This window comes from Carettochelys insculpta, chromosome 19 (genome assembly GCF_033958435.1).
Source record: "Carettochelys insculpta isolate YL-2023 chromosome 19, ASM3395843v1, whole genome shotgun sequence".
Taxonomy (NCBI): domain Eukaryota; kingdom Metazoa; phylum Chordata; order Testudines; family Carettochelyidae; genus Carettochelys; species Carettochelys insculpta.
This window is the reverse complement of record NC_134155.1, coordinates 22,459,927-22,478,252: the sequence shown is the minus strand read 5'-3', so window position 1 is coordinate 22,478,252 and position 18,326 is coordinate 22,459,927. Positions and strand designations below refer to the sequence as shown.

The window sequence follows — 18,326 nt, the reverse complement described above, 5'->3', positions numbered from 1 at the left end:
TCGTCCTGTGTCTGATAAATGCAAAAGCCTCATTGTGCTCCGCTGTAGATTTAGCTGAAGAGGGAAAGTGCTTCTCTCTCAAACACTGTGTCTTGGCTGGGGCAAGAGTAGGTCTCCAGCCTCCAATACCTGTCCTCATTGAGTAACTCTAGTATCCACCTCTGCTGGTGCTCTCAGGGTTTCCAACCAGAAGAAGAAAACTGACCTAATTTTTGTCAGTTTCATTGTTTCCCAATGATTCCAGAGGCAGCCTTCAGAGGGTACATGACTGAGTTTTCACTCTGCTTCCCCTTGACTGGGCAGCAACAGAGGTGCTGGACCCATCTCCCAGCAGACTGAGGCCAGTAGCATGCAACAGTTCCTCTGTTCTTATTTTGACAGTTTAATTTACAAGCATACACGCTTTAAAAAAGTGTGTTAGGGAAAGGGGTGATAAATGAAAGCTCAGATCCTGCAAAAATTTAAGAATTCATAATACCTACTATTAACCCAAAATAGCGAATATTCCTATGATTTCATCGCTTGTGCATTACTGCACCATTTTTTCAAAGCACTCTGCATGCATTACGTGTTTGTCTCACATAACCCCAAATCAGGAGGTAATATCCCCAAGCTACATATGAGATAACAAAGATGCTGCATCTTGCTCATGTCACTCACTTCATCGGTGCACAAAACAGAACCCAAATCTCTGAACTCCCAATCCTGTGCTTTAAATACAACCAGCTACGCAAAATGACAGCTCCTGATAGATAAGAAGTCAGAGTTAGAGCTTTATTTAACCAGAAAGCATGAAGCATGTGGGGGAGGCATACAGTTATAATTCAGTGTTCTCTGACCCACTCTAAATATTTGGTATTTAATGAGCGTGAAATTTATATTTTGTGTGTATTTGCTTTCTCTGTAACTACTTAAGAATTATTGGAGGGTTTTTCTTTGCCTGGTTGAGTGTCTTACCTTTTGTCTCACATAGTTATGTCCATGCCATGCCACTCTTACATTATCATGACTCGTGCAATAATTCCACTCTGGAGTATCAGCTTGGTAAAGTGCAGTGTAGTGTCTGACCAGAAACTGGAATAAACTCCAGACATGATCCAAGAGAAGTGTCCAATAGATGCCTCTGAGAAGCAACTTGTGTGATATTTGGATAGAACATAAGGGCCGTGTCTACACTAGCCAAAAACTTCGAAACAGCCATGCAAATGGCTGTTTCAAAATTTACTAATGAAGCGCTGAAATACATATTCAGTGCCTCATTAGCATGCGGGTGGCTGCGGCACTTCGAAATTGACACAGCTCGCCGGCGTGCGGCTCGTCCAGACCAGGCTCCTTTTCTAAAGGACCCCGGCTACTTCGAAGTCCCCTTATTTCTATCTGCTCATAGGAATAAGGGGACTTCGAAGTAGCCGGGGTCCTTTCAAAAAGGAGCCCCGTCTGGACAAGCCACGTCAATTTCGAAGTGCCAGGCCACCCGCATGCTAATGAGGTGCTGAATAGGTATTTCAGGGCTTCATTAGCAAACTTTGAAATGGCCATTTGCATGGCCATTTCAAAGTTTTGGGCTAGTGTAGATGTAGCCTAAGTGATAGTGTCATCCTCAGTGCAGAAAAGTGAGAACCAGGACTACTGCTTTCTATTTCCAGGGCTGCTACCAACTCACATTAAGTTTTAAGCATGGTACTTAGGGACAGTTTTTTTTCCTGTTTTGTTTTTTTTACAAAACTAAGGCCAAATTTTCGGAATGGAAAATATGATCCACATCCTTATACAGTTCCAATCCATCTCCTCTCCTGATCTGTAGAACAGAAATGTATTAACCTGCTTCACAAGAAGTGGCGAAGTTCACCTGCTAGCAAAGGCACTGTAAAAATGTAAAAAAAAAAAAAAACCAATTAGGCTATTACTACTTTTCAAAGATTTCCAAAAAATACATATAATTTTGAAAAATAATTAAGAAAACAGTTGCTATCTAAGCAAAAACATTCTACTATGCAGCTAAAAGTCAAACCAGCTGTCTCTGCATTTCACTTTGGACTGTCACGGTTTTTAGGAGTGACCTTTAGTATTTCAAAGACTTCTTGCTCAATGTCTTTCCACAGATTCTATGACCCAGGGGCAGCACACTAATGGATTTTGAGGTTTAAGTAAATAAGAGGTAACCACAGATTATTAAATGTCCATGTTACGTACAATACGTTTAAAGACTTTAAATACTGATCTTTTGAATAGGTGCTCCAGTAGAGCAGAACAGATGACACACCTTTTACAATGCCCTTTGAAGAGCAATCCTAGCACGAGATTAAGTTATACTAGTAAAGCAACTTACATAAGATTCATTAACTTTTTTTTTTAAAGAGTCTAAATTAAGAAAACAGTGCAAAGTTCACTCAAGATATGTAACATACCCTTGATAAGTATCAGAGAGGTAGCCAAGTTAGTCTGTATCTTCAAAAGCAACAAGAAGCCCTGTGGCACCTTATAGACTAACGGATATTTTGGAGCATAAGGTTCGTGGGCAAAGACCCGCTTCATCAGATTGCATGAGTGGAGGGGGGGGGGGTTAAATCCTCTTCTGAAACACCTCCATTCATGCATCTGACAAAGTGGGCCTTTGCCCACAAAAGCTTATGCTTCAAAATATCTGTTAGTCTATAAGGCATCACAGATCCTCTTGACAGGTTTTTAGGTAAAGAGAATGAGAAAGAACACAGCAGAAATGGCACTGAGAAGATAAAAGATCACTCCAATCCTTTGTAGATCACACCAACACATAACATCTGGTGTGTGGCTACTGTCAGAGGAACGACTGAAAGTTATGTTATGGAATTCCACAGTTATTCTATTATCTGCAACTTTTGCATCAAATTTGCTTTATTCACATCTCAAGTTCAAAGGGTCTTGTTAATTTTAAACCCAGTGAATTTTTAAAAACAAAGGTTAAAAAATATGTTGGGTCTTGTATGTTCTGCCTTTGAGACCCCAATCATTTTGGTGATTTTCATAATCAAATTTTCCTGCTTCTAATTTTTTTCTCACTTCTGTTCCTGTATACAAGAGCCACACAAACAAAGAGAAAGGAGCAAATGAACTACAGAGGAAAAGTGAGAAACTGACCATTGATTTACAGAGTAGTCTTTTACTGAAAGAACATAGTACAGTAAATGCTTTCATATCCGGCAGCCCATGGCCTGGGAGGTTGCCGGATATTCAAACATTCTGGATAATAGAGAGGCATACCTAATGATGTATAACACTAAAGAAAAATAAGAAAGATATTAATAAACAAACAAAAATGTATGCAGAGTATTTTATTTACAGTGGTATTATGCACTGTAAACTTACACTGCATTTACTGTATTTATTTGTATTTACTTTCACTATACTATACTTATAGAAAATGCAACTAAAATTTACTTATGGTTAAAATGCCCATTATTTGAGAGTTCTGGCTATCAGAATGCTAGATATAAGAGAGTTTGCTGAAATTATTTAAAAGGATGCCAACTTACAACACCCAATAGTCTCACATTTTACACTATTGTTCAAATTGCGTAATTCAGAATGGATAAGACTAAGCTAATGAAACAGCCTGAAAGAAAATACTCTCTGTTGAATCAGTTTATTTGCATTTGTTATAGCTCGATGGTGTCTCTCTCCCTATCAATGAGAATACACGCAAGTTACTAGTTTGGTCAGACCCTCTCCTTTACGGTACACATACCTTTTCATACAGCAGCAGAAACGTAGCACGTTAAAGGCTAACAAAAGGTACTACACTTCTGCTGCTTTGTCTTCTTGGAGTAGAGACTAACACGCCTACCTCTCTGATACTTTTTAAGAGTCACTTAGTTGACAATTTCTGAAAACGCATTTCAAGTTATAAAGGCTACCACACTGACATGCAATACCACGAGAGCGTACGGTTCTTATGTCCAACACGCTCAACAGGACCTGAACGTTCAAAATACACATGGGAGGACGGGAAGGAAAACTGGAACCCCTGTTCAGGCAGTGTCACCGGGGTCCTCATAACTACACAGAAACAGCCTCATAGGCAAGGGACAGAACCGTCCCCCCGGAAAAATAAAAAAAGAAACAAAAAACAAAAAGTTCTGCACCCCGGCGACCATCGCGCATCACACCAGGAGATCTGCGGCTCCAGCCACTGCGGCAGCACGGATAAGAAACTGCCAGCGAAATGAATGACAAGGTGCAGGGGACCCAGGCGTCCTGTCCCCCAGCGGGAGAGAGAACCCAGGAATCCGGGCTCCCTGCAAGCCCCTAATTTAACCACCACCCCCCACTTCCCTTCAACAGCTGGGGCGAGAACCCCGGAGTCCTGGCTCCAAGCGACCCCTCCCCCCCACCAGACCCCACCGCCCTCCCGGCGCCGGGGAGAGGACCCAGGCGTCCTGCCAGCGCGGCTCTCACCCGCCCGGGCCCACCTGGCCGCTCGTCCTCGGCGCCCGCAGCTGGGCCCAGCGTGGCCTGGCCGACACGTACGGCCGCCCCTACCACCTCGGGACAGGGGGCGCGGGCCGGGCTCCGCCGCCACGACCGGCCTCCTGCGCCGCCACCGCCGCCGCCACCCGGAGCGGCCACGACCCCGGAGCCCGCCTCTGAGGAGACGCCCCGTCCGACCCCGGCGAGCAGCGATGCACAGCCCCGCCCCTACCCCCCGCGGGCCACTTGGTACAGTCCATGTGGAAGAGGACGGTTGAGGGGGGTGTTAAAGACACAGCGACTCCCGGGGAGCGGCTGGGCGGGGCTAGTTCCTGTCCGCGGGGCGAGGCGGAGTGGGGTTGGGTTGGATTAGAGTGTAAGGTCAGTTGGGGGCCAAGGGAAGATGGGGGTTGGGTGTAAGGTCAGTTGGGGGCCAAGGGAAGATGGGGGTTGGGTGTAAGGTCAGTTGGGGGCCAAGGGGAAGATAGGGGTTGGGGTGTAAGGTCAGTTGGGGGCCAAGGGAAGATGGGGGTTGGGTGTAAGGTCAGTTGGGGGCCAAGGGGAAGATAGGAGTTGGGGTGTAAGGTCAGTTGGGGGCCAAGGGAAGATGGGGGTTGGGTGTAAGGTCAGTTGGGGCCAAGGGGAAGAGCGGGGTTGGGGTATAAGGCACATTGAAGGGGGCAGGAGGAAGATGGGGAGTTGAGTGTAAAGTCAGTTGGCGGCCAGAGGGAAGATGAGGGTTGAGGTGTAAGACCAGTTGGGCTATGACTATGGGACAGGGGCTTTTTTGGGTTATGGTGGTATCCCAAGATAGCTGCCCACATCTATGCAATGTGCCCATTGTCTTGAAACAGTTTGCAAGATAACAAGCATGCTGTGCCAGCATCCCTGTAAACCTCATTGCGGGAGTACGGGGGTGCCTCAAAATAGGGCTTTGTTTGGCATGTGGTGCTGTCGAAACGACATCACATGCCAAAATAGCCTGTTTTGAAATCCACTCAAAATAATTGCAAATTGCATAGCTGATTGTGAGGTTTGGGCACCATCGAGATATAGCCTTGGAGGGCAGGGGAAGATGGGGATTGAGGCATAAGGCCATTTGGGTGTAGGGAGAAGATGGTGGATTGGATGTAAGGGTAGTCGGAGCAGGGAGAAGATGGGGGTTGCAGGTTAAAGTCATTTGAAGGGTAGGGGGAAGATGGAAGCTGAGGTATAAGACCAGCTGGGGAGTTGAAGCATACAACCAGTTTGAGGGCAATGGAAAGATGGGAGGTTGGAGTGTAAGGCCAGTTGGGGTCCAAGAGGGAAGATGGGGGGGGTCACTTGTAGCTCAGGATGCAAGGCCCAGTAGGTGCAAAGGAAGATGGTTTCATTGCTGGAAGTCCTGGTAGAAAGGCCCAGTTGAGGCGTGGGAGGAATGTGAATGGAGGTGTTGGGGCATCATTGTACTAGAAACTATACTAATTAATAACAAGAGACAGTCAGTGCCCCATAGTGTGTACATTTTGTCTAGACGAGACAAAGCATTATCCACATTTTACAGCTGGGCACTGAGGAGAGGTTAAGGCTCGGATCCCCAAAGGTACTTAGGGGTCAAACTCCCACTGAAATCAGTCTGAAGGCATGAGCCTAACCTCTGGTTGATACAAATTAGATCCACCTCGCTACTTCACTCATGGCTGTGAAAAATGTTGTACTCTCAATAACATAGGCCAACTAACCTCTGATACCCATGCAACGAGGTTGGCAGCAGAGCATAGAATCATAGAATCCTAAGGCTGGAAGATATCTTAGGAGGTTATCAAGTCAGCCCCCTGCCGAAAGCAAGACCAACCCCAACTAAATCATCCTAGCCAGGACTTGGTGAAGCTGCCCCTCACTCTTCTCTTCTGCAAATTAAATAAGCCAAAATCCCTCAGCTTCTGCTCGGAGGTCATGTGCTCCAGTCCCCTAATCATTTTGGTTGCCCTCCACTGGACCCTCTCCAATGCATCCACATCCTTTCTATAATGGGGGGGCCCAGAACTGTGCACAATGCTCTGGATGTGGCCTCACCAGTGCCAAATAAAAGGGAATAATCACTTTTCTAGATCTGCTGGAAATGCTCCTCCTAATGCACCCCAGTATGCCTTTAGCCTTCTTGGCTACAAGGGCACACTGGTGACCCACATCCAGACTCTCATGCACTGTAATTCCCAGGTCCTTTTCTGCTGCACTGCTACTTAGCCAGTCTTTCCCCAGCCTGTAACAGTGCTTGGGATTCTTCCGTCCCACGGGCAGCACTCTGCACTTGTCCTTGATGAACCTCATCACATTTCTTTTGGCCCAATCCTCCAATTTGTGTAGGTCACTCTGGACCCTATCCCTATCCTCCAACGTATCCACCTCTTCCCCTAGCTTAGTGTCATCCATAAATTTGCTGAATGTGCAATCCCTCCCCTCATCCAAGTAATTAATAAAGATGTTGAAGAATACCAGCCCTAGAACTGATCCTGGGGGCACTCCACTGGAAAGCGATCACCAACCAGACATGGAGCCACTGATCACTATCCAGTGGGCCCTACCACCTAGCCATATTTCTATCCACTTTATGGTCCATTTATCCAATCTGTACTTCCTTAACTTGTGAATCAACCTAGCTGCTACCTCAGAGAAGTGGATGGAAAAGCCCCCATTGTCGATCCAGGAAGAATCTGCACAACAGCTGCACAACCATACTTGTGCTGTTGTAGCAGCTACAGCATAAACATGGCCTAAATGACTTGCCCAATGTCACACAGGAAAGCTGTGGCAGTGCTGATAACTAAACAAAGGTATTTGTCAGAGCAGTGTCCCTAAGAAAAAGCTGTGGGTGAGCCACTTAATATCCATGTTACATCCTCTTAGATTTAGTAACAAACAACATGGAACCCTCGCAAATGTTGAGACCCTACTGTATTTCCATGCAAGTGTGTTGGTGGAAGGCTTATTTCAAAATAAGAATGTCTGATTTATGTATAATTTAAGATGATTTTTAGTTATTTAAGTCAAAGTAAAGTAGAACACTCCTATATTGGGCCCAGTTACTGTTCAGACAATGCCTTGGATTTCCAGGTCTGATTCCCCATGGCATTTCTCCATCTTTTCAGGGTGTACACCCAGTCAGTGATTTCAGCAATTATTTCTACATACAAGTGGTGTCTCAGGCCCCTTCTCTGTGTTGCACAATCAGTTTACTCAAGAGCAAACTGGTGACTGTAAAAGAAGCCAGAGAAATTAAGCATGCAATAAAGATTTACTGAGCTTGTCTACAGGCCAAAGTCGTACCGATTTAAGTGGTATAGTTAAAGAAGTGCAGATCCCTCAGTGTGGAGCAAATCAGACTGGTATAAAAGTGCTTATATGAGTTTAGCTTTTCCTTATATAGGACAGGGAATGAGCTTTACAGATACTGAGCTCTTACACAGAAGTTTTCATCCATAGATCTCGAAGCAGCTGGTACCATGATCTCTGTTTCACAGATGGAGAAACTGAGGCACAAGACAGTGATGATGGGACTTCCCCAAAATCACTTGACAGGACAAACCCAGGACTAGAACCTAGGCCTCTGAGTCCCAATCCAGTGCTCCTGCCCCTATGTACAGTACACCAAAATAACCACATCCACACAAGGAGTTGCACCACTAAAACCCATCCCCTGCTGCAAGTTATACTGACGCAAAAACTGTGGCTACTAGGCGAAGCACATGCAGCAAGGAGGAGCCAAGAACACCAACCTTTTCCAGGGCAGATCTGTCACCAGCTTTGGCTCTTTTCTTGCTTCTTGATTATTCGGATTGATTGATTTTTACCACCGAGTTGCTATGATAGGCTGTTGCGGGAAGCAATAATGCCAGATGCATTCACAAATCCCCAAGCAAGGTGCTTCTCTGGGACCTGTATTCCTCTAGGTAGCAGGGTGTGCGTCTCTTTAGGCCTGCTGGGGAGTGAAATCTTTCTGCCAAAGGAGAACCGCAGACTTACTTCCCGCTGTCCTTTTTCTCTCCAGGGCTGACTGTGTGGTGCAAGCTGAGGGGAAAGTCAGATATGGATGAGCAGAGGAGGCAGGGAGGAGGGGTTATGCTAACCCTGCCGAGCTCCATAGCCCTGCCCCTTAGATTCAGAAATGTGATCATTCACATTTAGTGGGAAATGGCCTAAGGGAGGCCCTGTACTTTCCCCTCCATAGGCTACAGTATGGCTGGAATCTGCAGGTTTCTGTGGAAGAGGCCCGTCTAGTCCTCTAAATCAGCATTTGTCAGGGTGTGGTCCGTGGTCCAGTACCGGTCGTTGGGAAAAAAATACCAGTTCTTAGAAAATATGCAAGTTATTGCTACGTACTATTATTATTGTGCACAAATAATAAACAGTGAACATGTATTCATTGTTCATTTTTTTATATGCGTTTATATTTTTGGGGCGCAAAAAAGGTGCTGAAAAAAAACAGGTCCCCACCGTATAAACTTTGGGAAACCCTGCTCTAAATGGCAGCTAGTTACGCAGTTAACTGTTTCACTGCTGGCCCTTTACCACACCGGCTGGGTTGCTGTGATTCCTCCATATTTCACTGAACAGGGCACTTGAGTGCACATCAAGTAATGCAACTCCCCAGCAGTAGCATTCTGGCTGCTCGCTCCGCTCACTCAGGAGCACTGTGGGGCACCCAGACAGGCTCCTTCTGACTGTCCCTAACTAGGATGTAGATTCCCAGGCCGGAAGGGAGGCTTGTGCTCATCTGAGTGCACTTGGGACGGAAGAATCCCAAGCGTTGTTATAGGCTGGGGACTGCCTGGCTCAGCATCAGTACAGCAGAAAAGGACCTAGGGGTTATGGCAGATGAAAGGCTGGATATGAGTCAACGGTGTGCCCTTGTAGCCGAAAAGGCGAATGGCATATTGAGGTGCATTAGGAGGAGCATTTTGAGCAGATCTAGAGAAATGGTTGTTCCCCTCTATTTGGCACTGGTGAGGCCACATCTGGAGTATTGTGTCCAGTTTTGGGGGCCCTGGGATAAAAAGGATGTGGATGTGCTGCAGCAGGTTCAGCGGAGGGCAACAAAAGTAGTTAAGGGGCTGGAGCACATGACCTATGAGGAGAGGCTGAGGGATTTGGGCTTGTTTAGTTTACGGAAGAGAAGACTGAGGGGTGATTTGATAGAGGTTTCAACTTCTTGAAGGGGGTGCTTTAAACAGACGGAGAAAAATTTCTCTCAGTGGTCACAGATGGCAGAACAAGGAGCAATGGTCTGAAGTTACAGAAGGAGAGGAGTAGGTTGGATATTAGGAAAAACTACTTCACCAGGCAGGAGGGCTGAAGCACTGGAATGCGTTGCCTTGAGAGGTAGTGGAATCTGCGTCCCTAGAGGTTTTTAAGTCCCGGCTTGACAAGGTCCTTGCTGGGATGACATAGTTGGGGTTGATCCTGCCTGAAGCAGGGGGCTGGACTAGATGACCTCCTGAGGTCCCTTCCAGCCCTGGGATTCTATGATCTCGTCTGGCCTCCTGTATAAGACAGGCCAGTGGCTGTCCCACAATAATTCCCAGAGTAGCTCTTTTACCATTAGCCATGTCACTACACATTTTCTGCACCTGCACACAGTTTGACGAGCTATCCAGGGACCTGTCCTCTTCATTATTTACCATTCCCCTGATTTTTGTGTCATCTGCGGGCTTTACCAGTGGGGCCTTTCCGAATTCACAGCCATGAAAGAACACGTCCCAGACCATGAGATCTAGTCTGCACTCATGAAACCTGGTCTATCGTATGTCTGTACTCTACAGCTTTAATGCCAGTTTCACACAGTGGGAAGCTGTGGGGCTCTCAGCCTGCCTAGCGTCCTGCAGCTGCAGGCAGTCAGGTGGGCCAAGTCCCTCTTTCCCTGATTCCCAGAGTGGCCCTGCTTGACAGTCACGCCAGTTCACCCCTGTTAAACCCCCTGCTGGCTCAACCTCCCGAACTCCCCCACCCACATGGCTCCAGCTCACTGCCCCCAGTATGGGCTCCAGCCTCATGCCGTGGGCTCCTCTCCAACCCCTGCAGACCTGGCTCCAAGCCTTGTGCCTCAACCCCCCTGCACACTTGGGCCTTAACCTCATGGACCCAACCCAATCACCCCCAACCTCTGTGTGGCCACAGCTCACCCCTGCCCCCGAGGCTGGCTCAGTGCACGGGGGCTCCAAAACCCCCCATGCTCAAGCACCCTGCCCTGGGGTACCCCTGTCCAACCCCTCCCCTGCCTGGCTCAACCCCCGCCCCCATCCCTAGCTCACCTGACCTCCACGAGTGCAGCTTCAGCTGTCAGCTGCAGCAGGCACATTACTCTGCCCCCTCAGATACCCGCCCCAATTCAAACCACCCCCCCAGCTGCTTGTGTCTGGTATTTTTCTGGAGGAGATCTGGCAGCCCTACAATGAGCAGAGCCCACAGCCGTCAGTGTGTGTTTCTATTGGTGGTGCACTTCCGCACATGCCTTGGTGCACAACAAAATTTATTCTGTCCATGGATAGAAAAAGTTGGAGGGACCCCCGGTCGATGCTCCAGAGTGCTCTCTGCACTGGATGCTTCCCTCCCCCACTGATCATTACAGACCGTTCAAAGCAGACACCATCTATTAAACAGCAATGGCTTTGAAAAAGAACAAGACAAACGGGACAGATAAAAGGAAAAGTGGCCGTCCTGCTGCACGGCATGGGGACGTCACACACTGTGTCTCTGGAGTGCCTGGGCAGCTCACGGTCTGTTCTGCACACGTCCCAGGTCTCCTTCCAAGGCCCTGGCTGTGCTGCAGCAGTGCTCTGGGGCCAGCCACGCGCCTTCAGGCTCTGGGTAGCAGGACACTCCTCCCCAGCTTCAGCCTCCCAGTCCCTCTCCAAGATTGGCCTGCAAGGCCTCCTGGCTGGTGGTGTCTCCTTGCTCTGGGCATCTGCCCACAGCCCCCCTCACTCTCCACAGCTGCTCACTGCACCCAGCTCTGGACTGCTCCAGCCCCACAACAGCTCCACTCTTCTCTGCCTCCAACCCCTCAGGCTGTTTCTCTGCCCCCCGCCCCCGGCTCTGTGGTGACAGTTGTCCTTCCAGCATGGAGCTGGTTTCTGGGCTATGTCTCTGGCTCCCTCTGGCTGGCCCAGCTCTTCTCTGCAGCTCAGCTTGGGCCCCCCGGTCTCTCCTTAGCTCTGCCCCATCTGTCTGACTCAGGCAAATCCAGCTACCACTGAACACCGGACTCCGGTCCTCCTGATCCCCTTTTTAGCCTGCCACCACGTCAGTGGGGTTGACCTGGAGCATTGGCCTCTCCCCTTTGCTCACAGGGACTAACAGGCACAAAACAGACATTAAAACACTCCAGATCCACAAACCAGTCAGTCAACATTTTAATGGAATGGGCCATTCTGTCAATGACCTCAAGGTATGTGTGTTACTGAAAAGAAATTATCGCTCCTTTGTAGAAAGGGAAATGGACGAATTGACATTTATATTCAAATTCGGAACATTAACACATGGTTTAAATCAGGATGTGAACTTTCTGAGTCACTATAGGGGCTCCTCTGCATACTTGGCTCAATCTAATTCTTGACCTTCCCCCCCACCCCTCCACTCTCTGATTTGCTCACCTTGATTATCTTTTTCTGATTTGTCCTCCTTGCTTACTGTTTTTGGTTCTCTGTGTCTTAAATATTGAGTCTGTTCTGGTCTGGCTATGGTCTGAAGAAGTGGGTCTGTCCCACGAAAGCTCACCTACTAAGCCATTTTGCTAGTCTTTAAAGTGCTACTTGACTACTTTTTGTTTTGATAGTGTATAGACTAGCACGGCTTCCTCTGTGTTGCTACAAAATTAGGTTGCTTTTATTTAATTTGACTTGAGCTTCCAATTTAACAAATGCAATTTGCGTGTCTCTGCTGGGTGGCTGTAATCAGCAGAGGTCATCCTCACTGCCAGGGGTTGCGTTAGCTCCAGGTGTCCACTGAGGAGTGATCCCACAATCAGAATCACAGAATCACAGAGCAGGAAGGGACCTCAGGAGGTCATCTAGTCCAGCCCCCTGCCCAAAGCAGGATCAACCCCAACTAAATCATCCCAGCCAAGACTGTGTCAAGCCAGGACTTAAAAACCTCCAGGGATGGAGATTCCTCCACCTCTCTCGATAACACGTTCCAGTGCTTCACCTCCCTCCTGGAGAAGTAGTTTTTCCTAATATCCAACCTACACCTCTCCTTCTGTGCATTCAGACCATTGCTCCTTGTTCTGCCATCTGACACCACTGAGAACAGCCTCTCTCCATCCTCTGTGGAACCCCCTTCAGGAAGTTGAAAGCTACTATCAAATCCCCCCTCAGTCTTCTCTTCTGCAGACTAAATAACCCCAAATCCCTCAGCGTCTCCTCATAGGTCATGTGCTCCAGCCCCTTAATCATTTTCGTTGACCTCGGCTGAACCCGTTCCAGCACCTCCACATCCTTTCTACACTGGAGGACCCAAAACTGGGTGCAATACTCCAGATGTGGCCTCACCAGTCCCTGCAGCTGATGGGCATTCTGGGCTAGGCTCCCAAAGCCTCATGGAATGAAAATGCTGTTGTGGGTGGTGCTGGGGGCCTGGTGTCACCCTCCCATGTCTGTGGCTCAGCCATTCACTAGCCTGGTTCTGTGGTTCATATGTCACAGGGCATTGCTGTGTGTCCCTGGAGTAGCCCTTAGCTACCATACTCTGGGTGATTTGGGCAGAGTTCAAATCTCAGCATTTCTTTTCCCAGTTCAGAGCTCTGCCTGCAGGGGCTATGACCCCCCCCCCAACTTCCCAGGAGCTGGATTTGCCTGGGTCAGACACACACCAAATACAGCCTCTCTGCGGAAGGATCCCTGCTGGGGTGAGTCCATGTCTCTAGGCATGCACGCTCAGCTGTGGTGCTAAGCCCCACCACTGCTCCAGCAGGGAATGACCCTTCCTAAGTGCCCCAGGACTTTCCCTGACAGCCTGGCTGGAGCACATTGGAGTTCACACTGGGCCACTCTGCCAGTATGTCTACACTAAGAAAATAGGTCGAACTTATGAAAGTCGACCACCTGCTACCAAACTTTACAAAGCCGAAGGTGCCTGTTCTCACTGGAGACATGACGTTGAGGGCGTGCGTGCCCAGTTACGTGGCTGCCTCGGAGGGGAAGAGCGATGCACTCTGACTAGCCATCTCATGGTTCCTGCCACCCCTTTACATCCTGGGTTAGGCTTCCAGTGCCTGATGGGACCACGGCATTGCAGCAGCTGGTTCTGGGGACATGTCATCAGCCTCTCATAACATCTGAGCGTGAAGCAGACAGGAAAGTAACCTGTTCATAAGTACAGACTATGGACTGCAGCCTCCTAGGTTTTTCTGTTACCTATAACCTGATGTTTCAAAATCCTTCTACGTGCTTTCCCTCTGCTTCCTGCACCCATCTTGGGACAGCCCTGCATCCTGGGACCTAGAGTCCAAGCCCAGACTTAGTGTGATTTGTTTGTAGCTGGAAGCAGAGTTAGGCTTGAGCCTGAGTTCAACCCCGGGGCTGACATTGCTGAGTAGCTGTACCCCGCGTGCCTCAGGACAATAGTTTAGAGGAAAAAGTCCACAGGCCTCCAGGGGATGGTATAGATGGAACCTGATTGTGACCACATGCCTCCCATGCTGTGGTCATGCTTCTGCATCAACAGCTTGCTACACAATTGTTTGCTCTTTGCAGGCTGTTTTCTGTGGTTAAGTCTTTGTCAGGAATATTAAAGCTTAATATCACCTATGGGGACCCATAGCACTTTTGAGTCTGAGCTCTCAAAGGAAGCTGGTATCATTATCCCCATTTTACAGATGGGGAAACTATGGGCCAAGGTTGAAAGTGACTTGCCCAAGGTCATCCAGCAAAGCAGTGTCAGAGCTGGGAACTGATTCCAGTTCTGCTAGTCCCAGTCCAGTGCCCTGAGTCCCAGTGCAGTGCACTGGAGGCTGGAGAAATGTTGCACTGCTTAGCAGTCCTGGAGACAGGGGAGCTGACAGAATTGTGGGGGCCCTGGGCAAGATGTGGAGGGGTCTTGGCTCTATGCTCCTGGAAGAGGCAGGGCCTCAGACAGGAGGGCTGGCGCTGGGGCAGTGAAACCTCAGAGCCACCTGGGGGCATGCCAGTCCCCCCACCCCCTCCTAGACCATTAGCATCTCGCTAGTTTCAGCACAGGTACACCCTGGGCTGCAGCAAAGCAAGCATTGCCTTTTGCACTTCCTCCTATTGCGTGTCAAGCTCAGAGACCTTCCAGTTCTCAGCCTACCCTACCCGTCTGTCTGGTATTACACCCTCCAGCTCCCGGGGCACTGGCATAAGGCCCTGTGCCCCCTTTGCTTGGGGGCAGCCCTGTGCCCATGCACTGGGGTACAGAACCATGATTAGCTTGCTAGGGACCCTGCTGCTGGAATGGAGTTTTCACCCACTGGCTCCCTGCTATTCTGGGCCTGCCTCCGTATGCTCAGCTGTTCACATGCCAAGACAGAAGCACTTCCTCAGCCTGGGCATCTGGTTAGGAAGGGCCCAGCAGAGCCATGGGAACAGGGGCAGAAGCAGAGCAAGTGGCCTGGAGACACAAAGCTAAAGAGGTGGATGGCAAAGCTTTGATAACAGAGCTGTGTGGCTCCCCGTTCTGCTGTCCAGGGGATGCCCAGGGACGGGGAGGGGGGAACACCCTGGCTCCACTGACATCCGCAGGAAAACTCCAGTTGGCTTCAAGGGGCTCTGGATTTCATTCTCCCTCCCTCATACTGAGGCCTGAACTCAGAGCTGCGCGTTCCAGCCCACCCCTCTGAAGCAGACTGCCACAGCCCCCTAGCTAAGTGCTGATTTGGGGGGTTGAGTTTTACCTCAGGCCTCTGGTTTCCCCTCTGCTGAGCAGAGCTGGGCTGGGGTGCCTGGGCGGGTGCGTTTTTCAGATGAAATGTTTGCCCCTGAACAATGCAGATTCGAATCAGCCTGAGTTGTGAACGTGGGTTGAATCAGCTGCATTGTTTCGATTAGAAACAAAAGCCCCCCCCGAAACAAACCACAGCCCGAGGAACTGGGAATGGTTTGTTCTGGCTGTTTCTAAATGCCACACTTCAAATTTTTTATTGGTAACAGCTTTCCATTTCAGATCAGCATCATTAAAACAACAGCAAAACAAAGTGAAAAAAGACAAAAATGAAGCACATTGACTTGGCCCACAAACCACATTTTTTACCTTGGCAGTGTGCCAGGAAAACCAGAACCTTTTGCATTTTGGGTCACCCAAATCTACTTTTTTTTAGCTGAAGATCAGGGCTCTGAAGCCACAGGAGAGTGAGTGACAGCAACCAGCTAAGAGAGAGGACTCTGAGGCGAGTCAGATCAAGTGGTGTGAGGCAGGTAGGCGCACGCAGCCCTCCGGCTGTGGGAATGCAAATACGGGAGACAGGCAAAGTTCCAAGTTGGAACTCAGGGCTGTCTTCCAGGAGTTAGCCCCGGCTTCTCTGACATCAACTTTCTGACTCAGAATTCCAGATCCCAACAGAAAAAAGACTGAATGAGTCCTGTGGGTGTGGGGCAGGCCAAGTGGAGTTTGCAGCAGTTATGGGGCTGGCTATGATGTATATTCCAAAAAGAAAAGGTGACCCAGAGGCTGATGTGACTTCCTGTTGTCCAGGGGAAGAAACATAAGAAAAAGGGAATGTGCCATCCTTCCAACCCCCCTTTTCCCCACACCCTCCGCACCACCTCAGTGTCAAGGTCAGTGAGCTATCTGCCTCCCACGCATGGTGGAAAAGCAGCTCATCTGCTTTAAGGTCCCAGGGTAGCCACGGATCCACACAGCGCTAGGGTTAATGCGAGCAGGTCTAGCTACAGGACTGGGGCCTCTGGGGAATTTGCAATTTGACTTGCCTATAGCTTGTCTGACTTTTCTGACTTCACAGCTTCAGACTGCAGGAGCCCCTGGCTCCTAGGAAGCCAGCCAAATCCAGAGCCATTGTGTAAGGCTGGGTAAATTACACTCATAATCAGATTCCCTTAAACCTACTTCCACCTACTTACCCTTGAGTGAGAATGTAATATACCTGCTGGGGAGCCAGAAGAGGTGACAGATTAAGGAGGGTCAGTACTACTATCACACCATTTTGTAGTTGCTTTCCTTAAACCTGTTTCACGTTCCTTCTGTTCAGCTGGACGCGGGGCACACTGAGAGGGAGTGTGTCAGAACTGTGAGCAGTTTAAGGCCTGTTCTAAACCTAAAGCGTCGGCTGACCTAGATTGGTGCCTGAGGGCTGTGGAAAGCTCACCCTCTCCTCTCCTGAGAGAGACAGTTAAGCTGATCTCAGCCAGGTGCAGATGCCCCCAGACTGAAGGAGAATTCACCTGGTGATCTGGCTAGCTGCTTGCGAGGGGGTGCATTTACAGCAGCAAGTGTCTGCATCGAGGTCGGCCACCTTTCTGGAGAGCCAAAATGTGACCTTTTGACCTCTGTGTACGGTCGGAGTACCGGTGGTGCTTTTTAAAGCCACTAGTAGTCCCACTTACAACAGCTTCATTGAACTTTACCGCTTGGGTGGTGGTCGGTAGCATTAGCTGGTCTTTTGTGAATCCGCAGGCAGCCTGGCTTTGAGCAAGCTCCTGGCCACATGGGGGAGGAGGGGTGGGGCTGAGCTCCCATCTCACGTGCGATGAAAATTGGCTGATGTGCGACCTGTGCTGGGGGCTTGCTGACCTCTAGTCTCTGCTATGGCAGCACCGTACACAGCAGTCTTCTCTTTCATAGAAATATGTATTCGAGAAGGCATGCGCTTCCAGTACAGCTCAGTTTCACCACCGTTAACCACCTGCTTAAAATCATGGCCACCTTCTTCAATTATTGGTACAAGTTCATCAGGAAACATTTCTGCAGCATCTGCAACAGTACTGCCAGCCTCTCCCTGAATCTTTACATTTTTGAAACTGTACCTTTTTTGGAAACGGTGAAGCCATCCCCAGGCAGCCTAGAAGGGCTTTTCTCTTGAAGCAGATTCCTCTCCCAGCTGCTTTTTTAGATCTTCGTAGAACCTTAAAGCCTCCTCTTGAATGAGGGCTAAGCCAATCAGCATGTTTTGCTTGTGGAGAGCCTTGATCCATCCCCTCTCCATTATCTCGCTTCTTTGCCTCCTTATTTGCATCTAACGCTTCAGCATATGCTTATCCTTGTATAAGGCTGACAGACCTAGATTGCAGGCACCAAGGGTAGAACCTACCATCCTCGGGGCTAAAGCCCTGTGCTCTACCGCATGAGCTAAAGGCCAGCTGGCTCTCAGTCAAGGTTGTAGAGCAGAGACTTCACTCGCTCTAGTATGAGGTCTCAGTGCCTCTGGGTAATACACTTGCTTTCCATTTCGGAAGCATTCTTCAGTATCGTACGAGCACTCGTCACAGGCAAGTTAAGAACATGGGCAATCTCAACCACTCATTCGCCCTTTTTATTATGACCTATGATATCCAATTTAGTGTTTACCACAATACTACTGCATTGTTTCTTTACCTTGGCCCTTTCAATTGTGCTTGCTCAGCGTTGACTGATGGCAAATACATACAAGGAACAAGGACACAAAATGTGTGTTGAAAAGCTAGTTGCAACACGCCAGGCAGAAGAAGCCACGTGATGGGTGCTGGTACATTACATAATGCTAAGATAGCGGCCGCAAATTTCAAATCAAAGCATGATGATGTAAAAGCAGGGAATTTTTTACGTCTTTGCCCTCAATTTGACTATGATGTGAGTACAAAACAACATATATCAGGGTGACTTATAAACGGGAGCCCGTGTATTCCAAAAATCCTTAAGCACTGGAAAGGCTAGGCAATGACTTTGATTTGCTAAGA

General features: G+C 48.8%; 1 protein-coding gene across 4 annotated transcripts in view; it reads right to left on the bottom strand.

Annotated features, from left to right (window-relative positions):
- POR (cytochrome p450 oxidoreductase) overlaps window positions 1-8,325 on the bottom strand; it is a 61,841-nt gene extending 53,516 nt beyond the window's left edge. Inside the window, exons 1-2 of one of the 4 annotated variants that reach the window (XM_075013490.1) lie at window positions 4,449-4,568; window positions 1,822-1,864 (exon numbers count right to left, since the gene is read on the bottom strand). The gene's annotated coding sequence lies outside the window, so the exon portion shown is untranslated. Of the gene's footprint in view, window positions 1-1,821; window positions 1,865-4,448; window positions 4,622-8,201 lie in introns of those variants that run through there. The other 3 variants (XM_075013491.1, XM_075013492.1, XM_075013493.1) reach the window with 3 other exon arrangements.
- Between the last annotated feature and the right edge of the window lie 10,001 nt (window positions 8,326-18,326).